Source organism: Petaurus breviceps, unplaced genomic scaffold (genome assembly GCF_028583685.1).
Source record: "Petaurus breviceps papuanus isolate PSGF00001 unplaced genomic scaffold, PetGlider_PUasm1.0 90763, whole genome shotgun sequence".
NCBI classification, from domain to species: domain Eukaryota; kingdom Metazoa; phylum Chordata; class Mammalia; order Diprotodontia; family Petauridae; genus Petaurus; species Petaurus breviceps.
The window spans coordinates 6,859,857-6,879,763 of NW_027187340.1; the positions used below are offsets into that span (position 1 = coordinate 6,859,857).

General features: G+C 40.2%; 1 protein-coding gene across 1 annotated transcript in view; it reads left to right on the forward strand.

Annotated features, from left to right (window-relative positions):
• Positions 1-5,790: 5,790 nt before the first annotated feature.
• The window catches only part of OSBPL6 (oxysterol binding protein like 6), a 276,138-nt gene continuing 262,021 nt past the window's right edge, over positions 5,791-19,907 (forward strand). Inside the window, exon 1 of the mRNA XM_069068487.1 lies at positions 5,791-6,143. The gene's annotated coding sequence lies outside the window, so the exon portion shown is untranslated. The remainder of the gene's footprint in view (positions 6,144-19,907) is intronic.

Sequence of the window (19,907 nt, forward strand, 5' to 3'; positions counted from 1 at the left end):
AAGGAAGGAAGGAAGGAAGAAAGAAGGAAAGAAAGAAAGAAGGAAAGAAAGAAGGAAAGAGGAAGAAAGAGAGAGACAAAGAGAAAGAGACAGAGAGAAAGAGAGACAGAGAGAAAGGAAGACAGAGAGAAAGAAAGGAAGGAAGGAAGGAAAGAAGGAAGGAAGGAAGGAAGGAAGGAAGGAAGGAAGGAAGGAAGGAAGGAAGGAAGGAAGGAAGGAAGGAAGGAAGGAAGGAAGGAAGAAGGAAATAAAGGAAGAGAATTTTTTCTGTGAAGTTTGGATTTAGTCAAAGGGCAGCACTTGAGGACCTAGAAGGATACATGTGGCTTCAAGGCCCCAGGTTCCCCACCCCTGTTATAAAGCATTCAGTATACCAAGTTTAATTAATTCTGAATACAGCATAGTTGGTGGACAAGCACACTTCCTCACTTGCAGGACAAAGTATCTTGCTTCTGGACTTATCCACTTTTGGGGTAAGTCAAACAGATTACTCTTTAGGACTGTTTCTTTCCCCAGTTCAGACACTAGACAGGCTCTTCTGATCTTTCAGAATAACAATAATAACTAATATTTATATAGCACCTGCTATGTGCCATACACTATGTTAAGAACTTAGAATTATTATCTCTTTTGATCTTCGTATCAACTCTAAGAGACAGGTGCCATTTTACATGTGGGAAAATTGATGCAAACAGAGATTAAGTGACTTGCCCAGGATCACTCAGCTAGTGTCTGAGGTCAGATTTGGACCTCAGCTCTTGACTTCAGGTCTAGGACTATCCACTTTGCCTAGCTGCCCTCACAAAGCACAAGTGGTCTAATACTCTACCTAAGAACAAAAAGGACAAAACACGACAGGGACAGAAGTGACATAGGCTCTGTGTGTCTTCAAAGTTAACATATGGGGGCCAGGTTGGAGAGGGTCTCCCTCACAAGAAACTTCCAGCATTACTTCCTCTTTACTCAGGGCCACAAAGAGGTCTGCACAGAGTGCTCAGTTCCAACTCAGCACTCAATTTTCTTCACCATAAGCACAAAGCAAACACAGAGTAAGCACAAAAGAAACGTTTATAGACCTGAATCTTCCCTTCTATTTATCAAACACATTTAGAAATTAGCTCACTGAATATCCACAAGGGTTCCCTATGCATATTGCCAGGACTGGGTTCTCATCAATCAGTCCCCGGTTATAAGTAAAACATCAAAAAGTATATACATATATGTATATGCACACCCACATAATTCCCATAATGTAAACAATGGGGCCCACATTGAAATGGTCTCTCTTCTGAATTTTCATAGCACATAAAGTTTGCCTCTGTCTTACAGGATTTATTACATTCTACTTTGTATCAGTTACTTGTCTACCTGTCTCCTGTTCTCTTTAAGACTGTAGTCTTTAAAGAGAAGCAGTAATTTATCTTTTCATCCCTTACAACACTTAGAATTTAATGCTCAACACACAGAAAAGCCAGTTCTTAATGTATATTTATTGAATGAATGAAATAAACATTGTGAGAGTGTTGTTTTATGGTATCGGCTTATTACAGAAATTTCCTTTGGTCTGAGTCCTTTCCTGGTGGCAGAGAAAAAAAAATTTTTTTGTTAGAATAAGAGTTATCAAGTGCCTCCCTATGTATATGGGGTGGGGGTGGGGGGAGAGAAGAGGGAGGGAGAAAGATTTCCCCTTGCCATAATTACTTAAATAAACTTTCGCTCTATGGCCTGATATTTAAACCTTGCTACAATATGAATCTAACTTCTTTCTAGACTTCTTTCACATTATTTCCCCTTACAGACTCTTATCAGAAAGCTGATTATTTCCCAAGCTCAGCATTCTATCTTCAATCTCCATGCCTTTGAACAGTCTATTTCCCTGCACCCTGCTCCCCACCTCCTCCTACCTTGTACCTGGAACTCCACCTGGAAGAATCCTTAGCTCCTTTGGGCCTTAGCTCAAATATCATAGCTGTATAGCTTTTTCTAATATTCCCTATTGTTGACACTCTCTCTCTGTGTCTCTTCTCCAACTACCAGGATTTTACTTGTCAGTCAGTCAGTAAGCATTTATTTAGGGTGTCCTTTGTACTGGGTAGAATGTGATAACCCCTGAGGATGCAAAGGGCGGGGAGGGTGAAGACAGGCCCTGTCCTCAAGGAGCTCACAATCAGATGGGGGAGATAAGTAACTAAGAAATATGCTTAAACAAGCTACATATTGCACAAACTGGAAATAATTAACTGAGAGAAGGCCCTAGAATTAAGAGAGATTGGGAAAAGCTTCCTGTAGAAAGTGGAAATTTAGTTGGGATTTGAAGGTAACCAGAAAACCAGGAGGTAGAGAGAAGGAGGGAGAGCATCCTGGGCATGGAAGAAAGTCAGAAAACTAAGAGATTGTCTTGGGAGTAAAACAACAAGGAAGCCAAATGTGTTGAAGAGTAAGTACATGTCAGGGAGTAAGGTGTAAGAACATTGGAAAGGTAAGAGGGACTAGGTTATGAAAGGCTTTGAATGCTAAATGGAAGGTTTTTTATTTGATCCTGGAGGTGATGATTTATTAAGTATGAGGGTAACATAGCTGGATTTGCACACCAGACTGGAGTGGAGAGACATAAGATAGGCAGACAACCAGCAGGCTATTACAATAGTCAGGACACTCAGCCCCTTAAGAGCAAGGGCTATTCAGTTGTCTTTCTATCTGTCCTAAGTACCTAGTCTGATGCCCAGTTTATAGTAGGCTTTTTGAAAAATGTTTGTTAAATTGAATTATATAGCATTGTTAATGAAAAAAGGGACCCCTGAGTCATCTCTATCAATTACGGTTTATTAAGTTTTTATTAGGTGGTTCAGTGGATAGAGCACTAGGCTTAGAATCAAGAAGACTCTTCTTCCTAAGTTTACATCCAGTCTCAGACATTTACTAGCTGTGTGATCCTGGGCAAGTCACTTAACCCTGTTTGCCTCAGTTTCCTCATCTCTAAAATGATCTGAAGAAGGAAATGGCAAATCACATCTTTGCCAAGAATCTTTGCTTCCCCCCACCCCCTTTGCAAGACCCAAACGGGGTCACCAAGAATCGGACACAACTAAAAAGACTGAAAAATAACAACAAAGGACTAGAGCTTAGAAGTCAGTTAATAAGAGCATGAGTTTTCCTTGAGAGTTGTACCTTTCAATTGTCTGGTCATTGTCAAGACCACAGCCTTAGGCAAGCAGGGATCAAAGCCTTGGGATTATATTTATGAATGACAAGACTCAGTAACAACTCCCATCAGTTACAAAGTTCTAAAGGAGGCCCAAATAGCGGATGAGTGAAAATTATAGTAGGAACCGGCTCTCTGCCATAGTTACCATACTCTGCAAGAATTCTAATTTGTCTATTTTGTTTTAGGACCAAAGTGAGTGTGTCCCAGAAAACCAGCTGTTTCCCAAGATTCTACAAGAACACTTCTTCAGGTTTATCAATCTTTTCTTATTAGATTGAAAGATCCTTGAGGGCAGGGAATATGTTTTATTTTTCTTGAATTCTACCCCCTCCCCAAATTGTGGTATAGCAGCATTACAGGAGATGATGATTTTTTTATACTAAATTTACCAAAACTTCTAGATATTTACCCCCCTTACATTCTTGGATAATTGGTGACAAGGAAGGAGGCATTTTTGTTGTGTTTAGCTGTGATAACTCAATGTAAAACCCTTATGGTGTACTGCATAGCTTTGAACTGCAGGCTAGGATGGACTGGACACCATCTGTTCTAGCCATCTTTCTATATCTATGTCATATCTGCTGAGAAATATTTTTATAATTTTTTCGTTATCAAGGACAGAAAAGTTACCACAATCAGACTGTAATATAGTCTGCTTATAATGGAGATGAAAAGAGAATGAAAATGGAAAAAACAGCTGGGATAGCCCAAGTCCATCACAGAAGTGATGAAATTTTTAGGGTGCCAAGGTAACATCAATTTCCAAAGAATCTGAAGGAGACAAAAATATCAAAAGTGTGAAAACCCAAGAAAACTACTGTTCCATATGTCAATTTTGACATGTTTACACAATTTTCATGAGAATAATCTACATGTTTCCAGGGTATCTTTTGTGATATATTAGAAGGGAAAAGTTAGCACACTTTTACAATAATATTCCACAGTGGACTACATCTTTACAATAGCACAATGTCTGAAAGATGTAGAGACAAAACCTTACTACCCTTACTGTTTGTTGCCTATTAAAGAGCGTTCAGTTTAGTAGAACCAAATCCTCCAAGGAAGTGTCTTTAAAACTAGCTGTGTGACCACAGGGAAATCATTTAACTTTTCTAAGCCTTAGTTTGCTATAAATCAATCTAAATATTTAAGAAGTGTTTACTTTGTGCTAAGTACTGTTAGGTGGTGCAAAAGGATTCGGGGCTGGGCCTAGAGACAGAAAGACTATTCTAGAGTTCTCATATAGCCTCAGAGGATTACTAGCTATGTGATCCTGGGCAAGTCACTTAACCCTGTTTGCCTCATTTCCTTATCTGTAAAATGAACTGGAGAAGAAATTTGCAAACCGATCTGGTATCTTTGCCAAGAAAACCCCAAATGGGGTCAAGAAGAGTCGAGATTGAACAATTTCGTGCTAGACACAGTGCTAAATGCTCAGGTTACAAAAAGAGGAAAAAGACAGTCTCTGCCCTCAAGGAACTTACATTCCAATGCGGGAGACAACTTGCAAACAAATACAAAGCAAGTTATATACTGGACAAATAGGGCTTTAATTGACCGAGAGAAGGCACTTAAATTAAAAGGGGTTCGGGAAGCTGGGCTTTTAGATGTAACTTAAAGGAAGCCTGGGAGAAGACAGTAGTGGGAGAGGGAGAGGGAGAGTATTCCAGGCTTGACGATAGCCTGAGAAAATACCTGGAGCCAAGACATGGAGGGTCTAATTTTTGCTTCGGAGAGCATTTTGTATTTGCTTCTGGTGGCAAAAGGGATTCCCTAGAGTTTATTGAGTACGGGTGTGACTTGTTGGACCTGCCCTTTAGGAAAAATACTTTAATGGCTGAATGGAGATGATGATGGGTTCTTTTTTCCTGTACTATCAATTTCTCGAGGAAATGTCCGTAGAAACTCAGAGTAGTGTATGGCATCAAGTTTCCTAAATGTGGAACGAATGTCCAAGGTCCTAAGAGGATAGGCACAATTTATAAGCATGAGGTTATAAGGAGAGAACTGTGGTGGGTAAAGACCCAAATCATACAACTAATCTGGGGTCAAACTAGCTTCCAACTTGGACAACCCTGCAGGACTACACGGTTTGCTTTGGCCTGGGGAGTTTTACCTTTCTGATTGAGAGCGAACTAGGGAGAAAGCACAAGCTTCCGAGTAGTCCGTCTGACAGTCGGCCTTTTATAGGGTACCCTTGAGGGCTGGGTTTTGGCAGGAGCCCCAGGCTCAGGCTAAAGGGTTTCTGTTTGGTTTTGAACCAGCTCGCACACTCTGCTGGTGCAACTCGGGTCCTGCGGGGCCGGAGAAATTCTGGGCCATAACACGAGCTGGTGCCGGGGCCAGCTTCTCTGTTTTGTTTAGCGCTAGGACCCCTATACCGCTGCCCAGGCCCGTAAGACAGGCCTGGCGAAGCCCGGAGAGAATCTCTGGGGCAGGTGATTTCCAGAGTCTCCGGGTTCCCAAGGGTGCCCACTTGGTCGCAAGCCCAGGAAGTAAATCCCGCTCCGGGGCTCTGGAAGCTCCATGCGTCCGGGTCTTGGCGCCGCCCCGTCCGTAGCTCCCGAGCCTCTTTCGCTGCAGGGAGGGGCACCCGGGACCTGGCGGGGACTGCGGCCGACAGCAGACAGTGGCAGGCAGTCCCAAGCATCTTTCAGCTTCTCCCGCCCCACCGCCCGGGGGCATCTCCTCCACCCCGGGGAGCCAGGGGGCGGGGACCCAGAGCCCGCCCTGTAATTCCTGCCCCGCCCGCGGGAGAGGAGGGGCTGCGGCTTGGCGGACCACTGAAGGCGCAGGAGCCGCTGCTGCTGTCTGGGGTGACTGAGACTTGGGTGCAGGCGGCTCCCCCATCCAGTCCGGCCGGAACCTCTCCGGCTCCCGCTATCTCCTCCTGCTACTGGACTCGGCCCGGCTCGGGGCGGTTCTTCTTTACCTGCAGGTGGGAGCCACTCTCCGGGGAATGGGGGCCGGGGGACCAGAGGTGGGGGAAATCAGGGTGAAGCCCCGACGGTCCCTTGCTGTCGACTCTTCACGCACTGAGGGACTCTGGATTTGCATTGTGTGTGTCCAGGGATCCGAGGACTCTGAGGTGGGCGGAGGGGCCGCAGGGTAGGAAGGTTGCCTCCTGCAACCTGCAGCCTGTCCGCACTAGACAGATTAAGGGGTCTCTGCTCCTCCACTACGCGAATGCCTATCCTCCCCTCCCCCCCTCATTGGACCGACACAGGGGTTTGGGTTAGTGGCGGGGGCGTGTGTCCTTCCTCCTACAGCCGAGGTTCCTTCCCTAGCCCTCTTCTGGCTGGGTGGGGACGGCGGAGTGGGCAGGGTGGGAGGTTGTGTGCCACGGTTTTCCCCTCCGTGTCGCCCTTCCCTCCTTTCTCATCCTCCTAAAACCTCCCTCCCCCGTTTTTGCCCGGGTGACTGGGAATTCCAGCCGCTTGGCAGACACTCCTGCATTCGTCTAGTCTCATTTCCCCCACGCTGCCTAATGCACCCAGCTCGCTTCAGTGTGGCTGGGAATTGCGGCTGGATGAGAAAAGCACTGATGTAATTGGCAAGAAGAGAATAACCGCCAGAAAGAGCATCCTAGCCTGTTAGAGCGGAGCCCATAGCGGCTCCCTTAAGGGAGACGAGAATCTGGGAAGTTGCGAATTCGCTTCTTCTGTACCTAGGTTGCACCTCTCTTGCCCATCTCTTCTTCCTACCCTGCAGCCCTCAGTTTTCATTCACACTTTGCTGGGGACATGTCTGCCTTACCCAGTTCATCTCGGGACAGGGTTTGCATTGCAGTCAAGACGAGCTTTCCCTGCATTGAGCAAGTAGTCTGCCTGAAGATTGTGTCACTGGGGATGCTGAAGGGAAGGGGAATGGGAAGAGAAGAAGAAAAGGGGAGGTCAGAGGTCAGCTGCGGGAAGAATCGGAAAGGAAAGTCATGAAACCAGCAATTTTTAAAATCCTATTTACTTTATATATGCACCTTTACAAAGCATTTGCTTGTTTTCGGAAGTTGGGATCAGACACGGATTTTATGGTACCAGCTGTGATAAATCTCCTATGTAGGAGCTTAAACATACAGACTTAGCTTAGGACTGTAGCCCAGCATTACATAATAGATAGGAATGGCATGAGATTGAGTAAAACCCAGTGGCAGTCAAGTTAATTTACCCCCTTTTGGGGAAAGCTGTATAAGGGGTCCCCTCTCATTCTTACAACTACTATTTCTATTTTAAAACTGAGCATTGTCTTTTTAAAAATCATGTCATATAAGGTAAGGAACAGAACTTTAAACAAATCTCCTCTAACTAATACCAGCCCCTTAGCCCCATAGGACTATTTAGATCCTAGATATACTTGAGTGTATTTATTGTTTTTTTTTTTTAATCTAACCTCTAAATAACATTCATTTTGTATCTAGTTCTTGTCCCCCACTTCATTTGGGAGGAGGGGGCATTTTTACTGTAGATTTGCTGCAAACTCACACTGATGATATTCCTAACAAATACTACAGCAATGCAGATACTATGAACTAATAATAAATGAAACAAAAAACCTTGCAGTAATTTAGTGAACTGGGTTCCCAAGGTCAAAGGGAGGCCCTGGTGGTGTAACTTTGGTAACACTACAGAGAATATATGCATGATGCTAGGTGAATTATCAAGGAAAACTCTGTGAACTTCTATTTGTATGTTTTTTTTTCTCCTTTGCAGTTTCAGTTGAATTACGTGGTGGTTTTTTTTCACCTTAAAAATAATTTTCTCACTCAGAGTATGTGAATGGAAGGCTTTTTGAAATTGAAATTTTTGCTTTTAGAATAACTTAAAATAATGATTTGATAATACTCTGCTTCCTGATTTTGACTACTCTAATTATCTGATAAAATAGTGCTCATTAGATGGTTAACTTGCAGGATAACACTGGATCAAAAGCAGATTAAAACTATTGGTTGTTTTGTGAAGTTCTGTTTTGACCTTAATACAAGTTTTTCCCTTCCCTAAAGAAAGCTACCTTGTTAGAGTTTTTCTACAAGAGGAAATGTCAGATCTTTCAAGATTTATGATTGATGGCTTATGAAATCATTATAAAAATATACTTGAGCTAAAATGAAGAATTAACTTTTTTGTAAATGAAGGTGAGTTGATTGATTTGCTTTTGTGAGAGCCCAGGGAACCTCTTGGTGAATACTTTCCCCAGGCTGAGAGTTTTCCAGGATAGGCAGACCTGGGTGGGTGATGAGCTGATCTTTGGAGAGAATGAGATTTCAGGTCCATTGGAGTTGAACTTCAGGTTAACTGTTGTTATTCAGTGCTTTTAGCCATGTCATACCCTTCAGACCCCATTTAAGGTTTTTTTGGAAAAGATGCTACAGTGGTTTGCTATTTCCTTCTCCAGCTCATTTTACAGATGAGGAAACTGAAGCAAACAGGGTTAAATGACTTGCCCAGAGTCACACAACTAGTACTTGTCAACAGTCAGATTTAAACTTAGGAAGATGAGTCTTCCTGACTCCAGGCCTAATGCCCTATTTACTACTGTGCCACCTAGATTAACTAGCTGGCATCTAATACTTACATGTGACTGGATCCATGAGTTCACAGTGTCCCACATGACCCTCCAGCAGTGCAGACCACAACTAGAATCAGTAAATTTCAGACCTCTGTGGCCATTTATTCCAACCCATAACCTAAAAAGAATATGACACCCTTGACCTCTGTCTTCAAACTTCTACTTAATCTTCCTGGGAGGTCCAGGCTTGCTCTACTTTGGGGCAGTTCTAATCATTAGTAGGTTCTTTTATAAATCATCCCTAAGTTTGCTTCTTTGTAACTTCCACCCATAGCTCCTAGTTCTGCCTTTTGGGGCAAAACAGAAAACTCCAATCTCTCCATATGAGAGTCTTTCAAGTATTTAAAAGGTAGTTTTGGTGTCCCCTGAATCTTCTTTTAGTTAAATATCTCAAGTTCCATTAACTAGTGCTTAGTTAAGCATGGACCAGAGACCTCTTATGTTCTTTTTCCCTTCCTCAATCAATCAATAAACATATACTAAGCACCTTCTTTGTGCCCACAGAGGTACTGAAAGCTGAGAATATTAAGAGGCAAAAAGACTCCCTGCCTGCAAGGATCTTGCCATCTAATGGGGGAGCCCTCATGCAAACAAATATAAACAGAAGAAGCTATTTACAGGATAAATAGGAAATAATTAAAAGAGGGAAAGCATTGGAATTAATGGCAGGGAAAGTTTACTGTTGAAGATGGGCTTTTATTTGGGTCTTCCAGGAAGTTGGAGTGGAGGAAGGAGAATGTTCCAGGTATGGAGACAGACAGAGAAAATGCCTGGAGCCTAGAGATGGTGTTTGTATCTGTATCTTTTCTATTATGTGGTGTTCTGAAATAGTCAGCACAATACTCTGGATGTCATCTGACCAGTACAGAATCGAGAAGCACTATCATCTCCTTATTTGTGGAAGTTATGCCTTGCTTAATACAACTCACGATTTGTTAGCTTAGTGTAACCCAAGATTTCATTTCATTAATCCCGTTGACTCAGTGACCTTTCAGTCCACTAAAACTCTCATATCTTTTTCAACCCTATCTTTCCCATATTGTACTTGTGAAGTTGACTTCTTGAACTCAAATATCTATTCATTTTCATCTTATTAGTGAGGGATTTTTTGTCATCTGATATATTAATGGCCCCTCCCGGGTTTCAGTTACTTGTATGTTTGATAAGGATAAATACCTTTATTTAGGTCATTAATAAAAATATGAGCATAAATCCCTCAGAAACTTCATAGAAAACTTCTTTACAAGTTGACATTGAACCATTAAAGTACAACCAACCAACTCCTGGGGCTGGTCAGTCAACCAGTTCTGAATTGACCTTGTTGTAATATTGTCTAGCTGACAGCTCTTCCAATATTCTCTATGAGAATAGAACGAGAGACTTTATGAAATATTTTGCAAAAATCTAGGTAAACTTTATAAAATAATAGCTAGCATTTTTATAACTCATTTTATCCTCACAACAAGCCTGGGTGGTAGGTGGTATTATTCTCATTTTACAGATGAGGTAACTGGCTTGCAGAGATAAAGTGGCTTTCCCAGAGTCACAAAGCTAGTATATATCTGAGGCAGTATTTGAACTCAGAAGTACTGACTCTAAGTCCCACTGTCTATCCACTGTGCTACCTAGCTGCCTCTATATCTATAGCATTATACATATATAATATATAGTATATATACTACATATTATAATATTCCACTGATCTATCAATTTAATAGTGTCTAAAAGGAAATTTTGGCATTGGAAAGACTTCTTTATAAAGTTATGCTTGATTTTTGGGACCCCCACTTCCTCTTCTAGACATTTTCACTAACCATCTCTTTGATGTATGTTCTAGAATTTTCCAAGAAAATGGAGGTCACACATAATGGCCTATAGTTGGAGGATTCCATTATCTTGCCTATTTTGAAAATCAGGAAAGTATTTATCACCAGCTCTCTAATACCTTTTCTGTTCTTTACTTACCCACTCCTTATTTTATTTTGCACTGTTAAGTGTTGACCTGTAGATGTGCCATCTCCACAGAGAATGCAACCAATGTGCTAAAAGTCTTCCTCTAGGACTATTAACAATCCATGAGACCCATGCAGGTTATTCATCATTTATCCTTGCCACCCCCCCTTTTCAAATTGTACATTTCTGCAAACTATGAAAAACTATTAAATCAACAAATATTTATTAGCATACAGTGTGTTCAAAATGCTGTGCTGGCCATTGTGAATAATACAGAGATGATCAAGAAACTGCCTCTGCCCTCAAGAAGTTTATAATTTAACTGGAGAAAGAAAGAAAATGAAATACAAAGTCAACCTAGATATGTGTTTGTTAAATCAGTTGTAGAAATAGCAAGTGTCCTATGAGATCAGAGAAGAGAGGAATCTTGTGGGCTCAAGTAATCTTGCAAGGCTTTAAGGAAGAGAGATCCAGGCACTGAAGAATGGAGAGAAGATGGCCAAATTAAGAGGATAGAGAGCATCCCAGATGAGGGTGATGTGTATGTGCAAAGGCAGAATATTTCTTCTGGAGATAGAAAAGTGAAAGGTGCTTTTAAGGTACTGGTAAAGACTCCAGTTTGCCAAACACAAGGGACTGGTATGAGGAAGCAGTAGGGGACAATAATGAGAAGTGGATGGAGGTCAGACTGTTGAGAAAGGAAGGAAACAAGCATTTATTAAGCCCCTCATATGTATGTGCCAGGCACTGTGCATAAGCGCTTCGCAAACATCTCATTTGATCCTTACCACCTTTTGAGATAGGTACTGTTATTATCATTTACAGTTGAGTGTACTGAGGCAGAAAGATGTTCAGTGATTTGCCCAAGGCCGCATAGCTAGAATGTGTCTAAGGCAGGATTTGATCTCAGATCTTCTTCACTCTAGACCCCGTATTTCATCCACTTTGCCAACTGGCTGCTTTGAATGATGCTAAGGAGTTCAGACTTCATCTTTTTGGTAGTGGAGAGATTTAGAGATTTGGAGGTTTTTGAACATGTAAGTGACATGATAATAATACCTAACATTTACACATAAATATCTAAAACACTTAGACAGTGCTTTGCATATAGTGTCTTATTTGATCCTTACCACAATTCTGTTGGATTAATACTCTTAACATTCACTATCTAATCTGAAAGGGATTAAGCGATTTACCCGAGGTTAAACAACTAATATCTGAGACAGGGAGGATTTGAATTCAGGTCTTTGTGACTCCAAGTTTAGTGTTTTATCCACCATACCACAAAGTGTTATGTGTGTTTGTTGTGTGTGTGTGTGTATTTGGGAGTTTTTTTAGGGGGAGGGGGCTTTTTTTTTTTAAGGAAGATTAGTCTGGTAGATGAAAAGAGACTAGAGTCAGTAAAACCTATAGGAAGCTATTGTAGTTTTCTAGGTAAGAGTTGAGAAGAATGTACATTTAGGCAACAGCAGCAGAAATAGAAAGGAAGGTAGGTATAAAAAGAACAGTTATGAAACACTTTACAAAGGGAGCATCCATGGGATTTGGTAACATTTGTATGTGAGCACTGAGGAAAAGGAAAGAATCAAAGATGACTGAAATTTTGGGTCTAGGTGACTGGGAGAAGGGTGGCACCATTTAACCCATCAATCCATCTATAAGCATTTACTGTTTTCCAGACGCCATGCTATGCTAAGTGCTGATTCAAAAAAAAAAAAGCAGAAATAGTTCCTACATTCAGGAAGCTTACATTCTAAATACAGCATGTACATAGAAGATATATACAGAGTGAATGGAAAATGACTTTTAATATGGAACCAGTATTGGGGAAAAAAGAAAAATGATAAATTTGGTTTTAGACACTGGATTTGCCATAATATAGTGAACATCCAAGTGGAAATGTTCAATAGAAAATTGGAGATGTTGAGAGAGAGTTTGGGGCAAGTGCAGGTAAGGCCAAAAGTATAGCTTTGTGAGTCATCAGGGTAGAGGAAGCAATATGAGTGAATGAGATTTCCAAAGTAGATGAGCTAGCACAGTGAGTGGGAAAGCTGGGTCTGGGGCCCAGGTCTCCTTTGGAGATATCATCTAGCCTTAATCACTTATTAATTGTTTGAATTTAAGCAAATTATGTCATTACTTTGAGCCCCCTCTGTAAAATAGGGAATTACACCTAGATCTCTAATAGAGTGAATAACAAAGCCCTAGAAATAGTTGTATTATTTGAATTCTTTCCTTTGAACTGTATTTCCATTGCATTGACCATATTTTACAGAATAATACTTAAAAATAGTTCTAAATTGAATATGTAGAACCATTTCAGAAAATTCATTATTCACATCAATTCGGACCTCGCTGTAGATTAAATGGTGACTTTAAACATACTTTTTGCTCTGACATTCTGACTCTAGAAGTAAAATGGGACAAGTAGGTGGCACAGAGAATAGAGCACTGGGTTTGCAGTAAGGAAGACTCATTTTCTTGAGTTCATATCCAGCCTCAGATACTTAACTATCATGGGAAAGTCACTTTACCCTGTTTACCTCAGTTTTGTTATCTATAAAATGAAATGGTGAAGGAACTGACAAACCATTCCAGCCAAGAAAACTAAAACGGCATCACAAAGAGTTGGACACACTGAACAAGAAGAAATAATATCCAATGACATTTAAGATTAATACCTGTTCTGATATTTGTGGCTTTAATAGATCTTGTCTCTTTTATTCCTTAAGTTTTTTCTAGGCTTATACATTTAGATCCCATTTTGCTTAACTGAGTTTTTGCTTTTCTAGGAAAAAAAAAAAGAAAGGAAATTCAGCCCTTCTAACCCAGAGGAACAAACCTCTCACCATTACCAGTTGCTTTAACTAGTTATCATTTGATCGTCACTTTCATTGTTGTCCTTATTATTATTACTATTAATGCCATTAGGGTGTGGGGTTTCCAAAACACTTTAATACAACCTTATAAAGTACATAATGTAAATATTCTTTCCACTCTGCTTGGAAGGCTAGAAGGCAGAGTACCAAACCCCTCCTAATGTCTTCCTTTTAGAAGGCAGAAACTGGACGCTTGGTGCCCTACTCCCCAAAACAAGAAGCCCCTGTGCTGCTTACCTCTTGGTATCCCATCCCTACCCCATTTCCTGCTTTCCTGTCTTCTTTTGTGTATTGTCCTGCCTTTTAAATTGCAAGCTCCTTGACAGAAGGGATTGTTTTTCTTTTTATTAATTGTATACCCAGGGCTTAGCACAGTGCCTTGCATGCATAACAGTAGGCACTTAATAAATGTTTATTGGATCCAGATTATTCTCATTTTAAAATGGGGCTTATATTTGCATAAATAATCAGTAGAAGAACTGGGATGGGAACTTTTGACTTCAAGATCAGTGTTCTTTTTTTTTTTAATTTTTGCTTTTTTTTGGAGTGGGGAATGCAGGGCAACTGGAGTTAAGTGACTTTCCCAAGGTCACAAGCTAGTTGTGTCAACTGTCTGAGGCTGAATTTGAACTCAGGACCTCCTGAGTCCAGGGCTGGTGCTCTATTCACTGTACCACCTAGTCACCCCCAGTGTTCTTTTTACTATGCTGTGCTACTTCTTATTATAAAGGAAGAAGGAGAGAGGGAATGAGCATTTTTTAAGCACCTACTATATGCCAGCTGTGCTAAACACTTTACAAATATTATCTCATTTGATTCTTACAACAGTCCTGTGAGGTAGTTGCTATTATTATCCTCATTTTACAGTTGAGAAAATGGAGACAGAGTTTAAGTGACTTATTTGCCCAGGGTCCCACAACTAACTACTGAATGTCTGAGGCCAGGTTTGAACTTAGGACTTCCTTACTCTAGGCCCAGCAACCTAGGTAACTCCTATTGCCTTGTAAGCAATAGGAATAGCCTTTCACCGTGCTTAATAGCTAAGGCTTTATGATATCAGAATGCAATGGGAGTCAAGATAGGTATCACAGTAATGTCAGCCTAAATGATAATGAAAGAATAAGCTGCAAAGGTTGGGTAGCAGGATAGAAGGATGGCTGAGAGCTTGTATAACAGACTTGAGACTATTTAATTATTAAGGAGGAAGTACAAGGGGACAAGGAAGAGAATAAGCATGAATAAAAAAGGTTCCAACTTTCTGGACTGCAACCTTAAATGTCAGGTGAATGAATTGCAGTGTTTCTTAAAGCAACCATTTCCATGGTGGCAGGTGGTGGTGGTTGTATTGAATCTTGACATTCTCTGGCAGAAATTCCTTGCCCATTAATATATTGGCTTTTTTTCATTTTTTTTAAAAATAAGGCAATTTTGCTAAATTCTAGTTGGGAGAGAACATGTCCAAAGATTTTAGTTCTAGTGGTGCCCACATAAAATAAGAGTCACAGAAAGTTTCAAAGCTCTTCTCAGCATTTTGTGTTAGAGAAAGCAAATGTGAACCCATAAAGTAGAATTTTACTTCTTTTTTCCATAATTTCCCTTTAGCATCAGTTCACAGAAGTCTTCCCATGCTTTCCTATGGTCTTCATATTTGTTTTTCAAGGTGCAGTAATATTCCATTACAGTCATATAACACAATTGTACTTTTTAATAGATTGTTGTTGATATAGTTTGTCTTTATATCACTTAGGTTTTCCTTCCCTGCATTTTTCCCCATCTTCTCCCAGAAAGTCTTCCTTTATAAAAAAAAAAAGAAGGAAAGAAAAGAAGGAAGGAAGGAAAAAAGGAAGGAAAGAAGGCAAAAGGGAAAAAATCAGTAAAAACCGGTCAACATAAAAAATAAGACACTATATGCAATTTCTACACCCATTGTTGGCCGTATCTTCAATAGAGAATCAAAGTTGTGCTATATAATTTCAAAACATTCTGTTTCAATTTTCAAACATTCAAATTCAATGTCAGTAATCATTTTGAAATAATTTTTTTCATTGACATTTTTATAGTCTTTTTGTATTTTGTTTTCTTGGCTTTACTTACTTTGATTTGCATCAGTTCATATAAGTTTTTCAATGCTTTTTTCTATCCATATGCATTGTTTCTTATGGCATAATAATATCCCAACACTTTTGTGTCTCACAATTTATTTAACCATTCTGAAATTAATGGACATTTGCTTTTTTTCCCCCCAGTTTTCTGCTTTGACAAAAAGTGCTATTATAAATATTTTGGTGTATTGTAGAATCAATTTAGTACTCTACATTTTCCTGGCTTAGTCTCAAGGTATTTTCATTATTTGTATACACAAGGGAAGAATTGGACCATGAACATTCAAACAGGTCTTACAAACATGCTTCTTTCTAACTAGCATATAAATAACTAATTTATAGGCTCACAGCTCTCAGTTCAGGAGACAAATGACAAATTGGAGGCGGAACAAAATTGAAAGATGAATGGCAGGGTGCTTAGTATTATACAGGGCTGGGAGAGTAAAATGCAAAGTTAGGAGGTTGAAGGTTATAGAAACACAGCATTCTTGGAACAAATCCTACAGGTTATAGGAGTGGATTTTGAGAAGATGCTCTCCATTGTTCTGCCTAGGTGCAGCATTCTTTTCCATAGGGATAGGTTTTCCCATAGTTTCTTCATGGTAGCAAAACCTAGTCTACTCTTAGACCACCACAGTATTTTGAATCTCTTTCAAAGCACCACAAAATAAGACTGGCCTGAGGCTCTTTTTCTGTAGTTGGAAAGGATACCTCTCTTGTATCTTTGCCCTCCTTGGATTATATATGAAACAGTAGGATCTCTGGGTCAGAAAAATAGTTACTGTTTTCGTGATTCCTGTAATGTAATACCAAGCAAAGGCAACTTCCCAGGTTCAAAATACCAGCATAGGTGCTCTCTATTTTATTCAGTAACAAACCCAGAACAGAAAAGATCAAAACATGACATCATTCAAAATACAGCATTTACTAAGTGTGATTAAATAATCTCCAAGTACTACCCCACCCCAGGATCTTCCAATCATTCAATCAATTACAAAGTCCCTGTTCTAAATACTACTCCAACCCTAGGCTATACCTTAATTAAGTCCACCACAAAACCCCTCTTCTCAAATGGAGATTAGTTTCCAAACATAGGTAAAGTACCTTCATTTGTCAATCACAGAGCACAATAAGGTCAAAAGTTCCCCACCCCTGGATCACAATTGAATCTACCCCAGAGTTACATCAAGTTTAAACACAGCACTTAATACCCAAATGGAGGTCTTTTCTTCATCTTGACATGAGGCAAGTTCTCAGCAATCTTAGTTCCTGGGGAGACAAGGCTCAGCAAGACCACAAGATACATTGCCAGTCCCTTCATCAATTCATCCTCTGTCTGTAGAACAGTCCTAGAACCCCTGAACACATTAGCAAAGCCCTCTCCCAGGATTTCTGTAAACATACAACAAGAAAATCCTTCTTCAGGGCTTCTGAACCAACAGAAAGGCTCCCAGACCCCTGCAACAACAGCACTGTCCTTCACCAGTGGACAGTATTCACTCTGTCTGCAGGACAGTCTCCAGACCCCTGCAACAACAGCACTGTCCCTCACCAGTGGACAGTATTCACTCTCTGTCTGCAGGACAGTCTCAGGGCTTCTTAGCGAACAGCCAGGTTCCAGGACTTCTTCAACAAAAGGACTGTCTTTCACCAGTGGACAAATCTGGCAAAACAACATCAAAACAGACAGACAAAGTACCAGCAAAACAGCCATGTCTCCTCAGTCCTTGGCAGCTCAGGGGGCAGGTCTCAAAAGTCCAGGGCAATTCAAAGCGGCCACCAGCAATTCTCTTAGTCTCTCTCTCTCCACGAGGTGCTGCTTCCAAAAAGATCTTCCCCCTCTCTCTTAGTGTCTCTCCAAATCTACATCACCAGCTCCTCCCAGTTCAGGACTTTCTTTTCACATCAACAAGCCCATCCCACAGGTGGGATTAACAAACTCTGGGTTTTAACACAATCAATTTGAAAACCAAGCCAATACAGGGGAATCTTTAATTGCCATTACTATCACAATTCCAAATTGCTTTCCAGAATGATTGAACCAATTTATAGCTCCACCAATAACAGTATAACACCAGGTTTTGATTGCCTCTTACGTTTAAAAAAATAATCAAACTTGAAATCTGGCAAAAAGTCAAGACATGGATCTTTTTCAAGTTTTCTAAATAAAGCTTAGTTTTTATTATAATAATGAAAGGAAATTCCGTTCATTGTCATCTGGAATACTGCATTTTCATAAGAAATTAACCACATTAAGAAACTACTGTCACCTAAGATTGTGTAACATGTTTCTTATGTGTAATAGTTTCTTTTATTTAAAGCTTTTCTGGAGGTAGGTTTGTGAGAGTGATTTTGCTTTAAATCAGGATGACATTGTTTTCAATTTATCTGGGCCACTTGGGCAAAAGCTGTATATTTCTACTGAAACACTATTTGCTGTATAATTCCCCTGGAGCAGAGACTATAACATTTTGACCATTTGGATGGTGTAAGTGTTGTGGAAAATGGATTAATGAAATTCTTTTTTTTTTTTTTTAATCTCAGTAAACTTGAAATGAGAGACAGTGTGGCATATTGGCTAAAGATTCAGGCTGGGACAGGAAGGCCTGGGTTCAAGTGTTGCCTCTGACATATCCTGACTATATGATACTGGGTAAAGTCATTTAACTTTCCCCCAAACAATACTCCTAAGACTAAACTGCCCAGAAATTCCCCACAAAATACTATCATGGAATGAATAAGAGACAAACTTTCATTCAAAGTAATCTTTACAAAAGAATGTTACCTTTCCAGTGGGTTGGGAAAATATAGCACTACTTTCTGAAGGGAGTGAGGAGATACTTGGAAAGAAGATATTATTGAAGAAGTATGGGGAAGTCATAAGGAAGGTGGTAGTCATAAGATATGGGTAGATGGATTATTCGTCCTTCACAATCTTAATCCAAGAAGTGTAAAATTAGCTGTTGGTGTGTATGAATATTTTACTGCTTAAATTAATACCTGAGGATTTTTTTAGGGAAGGTTGAGAAGCTCTCTCAGATTTCAGAACCACTTATTTGAAGACAGAAGCTACATTCCCACAGAGGGTCACTTTCACCTTTCATTTTGACCGGCTAAAGCTCAAATCATGAGTTATGGGACAGTGCTGACAAATTTTAAATACTGGACTGTTCTTTCTGCTCATCACTGTCACAGTTCCTAGGATTAGCCACCAAAAGAGAACCAGGGCAGCCTGTTGGACAATGGCTAATCACAGAGTGCTGGCAGGATTGGTGGACTGTCTATAGAAGAGTTATTCTGGATGAGGCCTGAGAGGAAATGGCATTGGGATGGGGCCCAGCACTTTTGCCCTTTGCCTTTCATCTTCATAGGCATTGGTAAGATTGTGAAGGGGAAGGGATGCACATAATTTAGCCCTCTTCAAAGCTGGGATATTCTGATAGTGGATTTTAGAATCTTAGGTTGCATGAAAGATGTATATTTTAAAAATAGCATCCTCTGCGGATTTATAGGATAATGTGATCACTCTGGTGGTGAGACAGCATGTAAGGGGGATAGGGGAACGGGGAACGAGCACTTAATTTGGAGTCCAGAAAAGCTTAAATTCCAATCTGGTAGACTTGGTACTTATCAACTTGTAATCTGTGGAGGCAAGTCACATTCTTTCTTGGATCCTCAGTTATCTCAGCTATACAATGGGGATAATAATACTTATAGTACTTAATTTAAAGGGTTGTTGTGGTGATCAAATGAGATAATGCATGAGTGCCAACCTGAAAAACATCACATAAATATGTTATTATTTTATTATGCCACTGTCTTCTAAGAGAAGGAAAATTAAGAGGAAATTAAAAGGAAAACTGGGGGAGGCTACTAAATAACTAGTGGCATATAGCACTGGGGAGAGTAATTGTGTGTTGACGAATAATTTTAATGAGGAAGAATAATTAGGGGTTAGAGGAAGACTTAGAAAGTGCTTTGTGATTGTCAGAGCTGTTATACTGTGAAATATTCTCTTCAAGAAATGAAAGAAGTCATTTAATTATTATCATTAATAAATCTTTTTATTTGGTGATATGCTAAGTGCCATCATAAACTGAGAGATACAGCCCTTCACATAGAATTGGATCAGAAACAGATAAACCAGGAAGAATAGTTGTGAATTTCTCCCCTACCCCCTCCTGCTTGATCTTATAGATGGGTGAT